Source organism: Octopus bimaculoides, chromosome 10, assembly GCF_001194135.2.
Source record: "Octopus bimaculoides isolate UCB-OBI-ISO-001 chromosome 10, ASM119413v2, whole genome shotgun sequence".
Classification (NCBI taxonomy): domain Eukaryota; kingdom Metazoa; phylum Mollusca; class Cephalopoda; order Octopoda; family Octopodidae; genus Octopus; species Octopus bimaculoides.
The window spans coordinates 78,039,256-78,045,414 of NC_068990.1; the positions used below are offsets into that span (position 1 = coordinate 78,039,256).

General features: G+C 36.9%; 1 protein-coding gene across 3 annotated transcripts in view; it reads left to right on the forward strand.

Annotated features, from left to right (window-relative positions):
• The window catches only part of LOC106870182 (rho GTPase-activating protein 100F), a 124,523-nt gene that overhangs the window by 92,484 nt on the left and 25,880 nt on the right, over positions 1-6,159 (forward strand). The window lies entirely within an intron of this gene.

Here is a 6,159-nt window from a genome sequence, read left to right on the forward strand (position 1 = left end):
TTATTCTTTGTAAGCCTAGTACTTATTCTATCGGTCTCTTTTGTCAAACCGCTAAGTTACGGGGACGTAAACACACCAGCATCGGTTGTCAAGCGATGTTGGGGGGACAAACACAGACACACGAACAACACACATATATATATATATATATACATATACATATATACGACGGGCTTCTTTCAGTTTCCGTCTACCAAATCCACTCACAAGGCTTTGGTCGGCCCGAGGCTATAGTAGAAGACACTTACCCAAGGTGCCACACAGCGGGACTGAACTCGGAACCATGTAGTTGGTAAGCAAGCTACTTACCACACAGCCACTCCTGCGCCTATAGTGATATTATTATAAGACTGGCTCCCTTCATCAAGAGAAAATTAGCAAAAGCAGTTGATATTGTAGGGTGAGAGATTCAAAGGTTGAAGGGAGAGAGGAGGGGGAATAAGTGCAAAAAGTAGGGGTAGGAGGATATAAGCAGCGTATGAGGGAGGAACAGAAGAAATGCAAAGTAGGGAAAGGGAGGAGGATTTCTATAACGTAGAGAGAATAAACAGAGGTAGAATAGGTGAAACGGAGATATGCCACAGAATCTCCAAAACTAGAAACCATGGATTTAGTATCAAAGTCTAATAAGATTATTTATGAATGCAATCATGCAATATCAGTATGTGTACTCACCATAAACCTTGAACTCATAAATATGTTCAACCTTACGTTATAACACATTTAGGGACACACACACAAACACACATAGATATATATAATATATACAACAGGCTTTCTTAAGTTTCTGGCTACCAAATCCACTCACGAGGCTTTAATAGAAGACAATTACCCAAGGTCCTGTGCAATGGGGCTGAACCCAGAACCATGTGGTTGGGAAGCAAGCTAGCCAAGGGAACTTTTATGAAGTGATTCAAGAAAGCCGGAATTAGTAAGGGTTAAAGATCAACTCCTTGCATGGATTATTATGTGTTACTGATGAGAGCTTCATATTTTAATCTCTGCTTCTGATATGATAGAGAAATATTGTGGGAAGATTTTTACTGCAAGTCACATGAAGTTCATAGCAACATTGGTTCAGATTTTGAAGAAAATATATGATTGATCCTTAAGATGCTATATTTTGGAGAAATCAATAAAACAGATATTTATATGATTTCATTTTTTTAATGTATTTTGATTCAATTTTCTTTTTTTGCATAATTTAAATGTTTATATTTCTTCTTTTTTCAATTTTTACAATGAATGTGAGATTAAGAATAATATGTTAAACTTTAGAGTTCAAGGTTGTGTGTTAAATATTTACTTTTACAGCCATTGTTTTATGTTTCCAAGTAAGAAACTTAACTCTATTTTGCTTCAGTCTGACTGACTGACAAACAGGTTCCCCACCAACATCAAAGCTGAGTGTTCAGTTACAGATAGTAACAGATAAATAACTCTAAAAATAATGGATTCAATAAAACCCAATCAAAAGTGGGTGTGAATTGTAGAAGAAAGGACACATAATTCTTTTAAGATTAATATTTTGATTTTATTTAAACTCTAATGTACTCTATTTTTAAAGTAGATTAGACTAGAATTTTAAAAGATTTTCCTTTTGCTTTAAATTTTGAACTTTCAAATATCATTTACATTGCCTTTTACTTTGCTTGAACATTATGTCAACAGTACTTACTTTGTATTTTAACTTGCTTTAAAATGTATTTCAATATACTTTGTATTATATTTTAATTTGCTTTAAATTGTATTTTAAATAATTTCAAATTGCATTTTAATTTACTTTAAATTATATTTCAATGTATGTTAAATTGTGTTTTGATTTACTCAAAATTATATTTCATTGTTCTTTGAATTGTGTTTTCAGTTTCAGTTAACTTTTAATCGTCTTTCCATTTAGTTTAAATAAATTGCATTTTCATTTTTAATTTCATTTAAACTGCATTTTAATTTAATTTGAATTGTATTTGAATTGAATTTATTTTATATTTAAATTTGCTAAAGTTTTCAATCTAATTTCAAAGTGCATTTAATTTTAATTTTAATTTCAATTTTAATTATATTCCAATTCAGTTGAATTTATTATATTTTAATTTGCTAATTTGCTTCTGTCATTCAGTTTTGTCTCTTTGTTTCCATCTTATGCGATTATTGTCATCACATTGCAAGGCTGTCTCTCTTCAGTCACACTTTGTGAAACATGGCCAACAGCAACAATGAGAATACATGTCGTTCCCATCATTCACATTGGGATCATTTACTTACAATAATGACATGGCAGGAATACTTCAAAATATATCTGTGATGTATGCTCAACTATGATAGTCATTCTGAGTAGGACTTTAAACTGAATCCAGTAGTGGAACCCTGGCTTGGGAGTTCCAGAGTTTTGAGAAGTGTGGAACCAGCCCTTAACCAGTCTTGTTTCAAGATCTGCTCTAACCTGAAGTAGTAAATTCTGCCAGGGTCCCAACTATGGGCTAATTTGCATATTATGGCTTATCTACCTATGCATGTGAAAAGCAAATCTGGCAAACACTGTGGAAGAAACTTGCATGGTTCAATGGAAGGGAAGGTAGCTGCAGCAATGCATTGAGGAGTATTGAGAGCAAGATGAGACAAGTAAGGCATTTTGGTCTCATCTCCTGCATCAGTGTGGAGGTACTTGGCTTAGTGGTTAGGGTGTTGGACTCATGATCATAAGATTGTGGTTTCAGTTCCTGGACTGGGCAACGTGTTGTGTTCTTGAACAAAACACTTCATTTCACATTGCTCCAGTCCACTCAGCTGGCAAAAATGAGTAATCCTGCGATGAATTGGTGTTCCATCCAGGTGGAGAATTCCTACACCATGAAACTGGGCAACTGGCCCTTATGAGCTGGCATGATTCAAGAATTTAACTTTTACCTGCATCTGTTTCTGCCCCAGTCATCTTGACCTAGTCTTTACTACTGGATTGAAGATGGTCACGGATAAGAGAGTGAGATCACTGCTGTGCAACTCTTCTTCATTATAAAGTTACTTTGCAAGTTATCAGTCCTTATCGCTCCAACAGACCAACATGGACTATAATGGCTCAGAACTATCAGAGGCAAGACTGAGACTTAATGTACTCACTACTCAGTGGTGTCACTGTTTGCAGTAAGAACAGCTGTACTTGTACATGATATCATTTTACAGCATGGTGGACTAGAACAGTATAAGTCTTAGCTATTGACACAGTTCAGTGCCAGTGACAGGACACAAGCCATTGAACATTCAGCCAGAGCTCAATGCTCTACTGACTTGGTCAGCTATAAGTCTAACCACACAGCTCTTTCTTTCAATCTCTCTCTCTCTCTCTCTGTCTCTCTCTCTCTCTCTCTCTCTCTCTCTCTCTCTCTCTCTCTCTCTCTCTCTCTCTCTCTCTCTCTCTCTCTCTCTCTCTCTCTCTTTCTCTATTCTTCATTCTCTCTCCTTGTTACTTTTCTCACTCTCAAAAATATAGATAAGGTAAGCTTAAGGCTGCCTGTGTCTTTGAGGAAAATACTGTAATTCATTGGTATCGGCCTTCTTGATGTTATCATAGACGTTTGTTCGTTGATGGATGATACTTGAGTATTGAACAAAAAGGCCTTTCAGCAGAATCTAGTTTTGACCCATTGCATTAAGCTCAAATATCTCCAAGTTTGCCTTTGATCTTTCTGGAAGTCAATGAAAATAAAGCACAGGGGTGAATTTATATTTTTATAAAGCACCCTGGATATGCATAAAATTATAACAGAAAACTATTATAAAAGTCTCTTATATAATAGTCTAAATCTTTGATATAAAAGATTAAGTTAGCTAAGGATTGTTGAAAGAAACATGAAATATGACCACATTATGATACAAATGTACGTTTCACCAATGAATAACACAGTTTCTTTTTTTCAAGAAACACGATGCAGTAACTGCAACAAGGCTCAGTGTCTGCTTTATTTCATCAAGATAATCTTCTTTATCAAAAATGAGTAACCCTGTGACGGACTGGTGTCCTGTCCAGGTGGGGAATTCATACAATATGAATCCAGGAAACTGGCCTTTATAAGTCAGTATGACTCAATAAGGTAAACTTTACCTTACTTTACCTGCATTATCACCCACTCTGTACCACAATAAAAAAAAAATAGGTAGATCTGATCAGCAACAATAATAATCTCTTGAGTCATGGTCCTTTACTAATTAGATGAAAGACTAACTAGATTAAAGAGATCCAATTCAATGACAACATCATGACACAATTTATCTCTCGATAAATGAAGACACAGTTGTCTTACTCAGAGAGTAACAGGATGGAGGTATTCCTCACAACTCCTACTGACCACCACCACTCAAAGTTGCACTGATAATAAATGTAGCTAAGTCTTTGGGTCTGCTACACTAAATCCAGCAATAAACCAACCAACCGTAGCCATCATTTGCAATTGAGTTTCAGCTGGTAGCATGTATCATACTTTCACTAAATGATTTAGGTGTTTATGTAGTTGCAAGCAAGCATAGACACCTCTTATCCCTCCCAGCTTGGACCCAACATAACATCAAGGATGTGACAGATGGAACGATAGAGGGATTGAGAATTCTACCAGTAGTCAGGTGGTACTCAATTTCAGCTGAAGATATTAAAGTAATGTGAAATAAAGTACCTTGCTCAAGGACAAACAGTGCTGCCTGGTTCAGAAATTGAACCTATGGCCATAAGATCGTGAGTCCAAAACAGCAACAACTAGGCCATGCATTGTCACTGTAAACTATGTATAAATAATGATAATCAATGTCAGTTCTTTGTGTCTGAGGATCATGAAGAAGAGCAGCCACCTACAAATTTGAAGCTGCAACTGCCAGTACCATCCAGTACCTATGATTTTCATTACTTCCACATTGCTGCATGGATTTTCTTTGTCTGCAATGAGCAGTTTTAAAGTGAGAGTCAGTCTGTGTGACCCAATCCTGTTCTTCAGGCTTGGAGGTCTGAGCACAGTGGATCAGAACGCTAAGACAGCTGACAGTTGTGGTGACCAGAAAGTTGTAGGTTTTACACTGGAGTGGCATTCTCTCAGGTGAATTACCCTACAGGGCTGGAACGCTTCACCCTACCCTGATAACTATAAATGAGGAAATTGTCAGAACTGATGAAATGGGAGGAAGAATAGTCTCCACTATTGTATATCACATGGTCTTTCAACTTACTTGAAATGAGGTCTACATACTCAGTGACCTCACTAGTGCTGGTTACATGTGAAAACACCCACTACATTTTATGAAGTGGTTGGCAAAGGGAAGGGTACCAAGCTGTGGAAACCATGCCAAAAGAAAAATAAAAGGAAAAATGAAACATATGAATGGAACGTGGTCCCTTACTCATGGAATAGGGCATTGATACTGAATAAGGACTCATACATGAAATAGCAACCTAAATCCATCAAATTACACTTTACTGTCCTTAAAAAAGGAAGGTTACATTACAAAATGTAGTTCTAGGTGTGGATGAGATAGCTGCAGCTGATTCAGTAAAATTTCATTCATAAGTCTACTTCATCAGGGTTGAACTGGAAGTTAAACCACAACAACAAGCATGACCACAACAACAATGGAGTCAAGCCAATGAATAGACATCTACATGCAGATATTTGACCAGTAAGAATTAGCAACTATTTCTTCCTCAAAGTATACCCTACTACCTAAGTAAAGGATAGGGCAGACTGGATACAGTATATCTGTTTATCACGTCACGTGACTGACCAGGCTATCAGATATTGTTACACATCACTGGTCACAATACCCTTTTGCATTGTTTTAGCCTTCAAATGATGCCACCCCACTGGGTAGGTGAGCAGGCCAACAATCTCCCCTGGATGAAGATTGATGACTGGAGCAATGAGAAATGAAGTGTTTTACTCAAGAACAAAACATGCCATCTAGTCAGGGAATTGAACCCACAACCTACTGATTGTGAGTGCAACAGCCTAACCACTTGGCTATGCACCCATCTGTTTATAGGGGAAATAATTAAGATGGTTACAGCTGTAAGATCTTTGAGCTCGCATCAGCTTTGTCAAGGCTAGCTTAAGGCTAAACAACAAGAACAACAACAATCAGAGTAATGTACAAAGATGAAAGATGCAAAGAGATGCCTCCTTC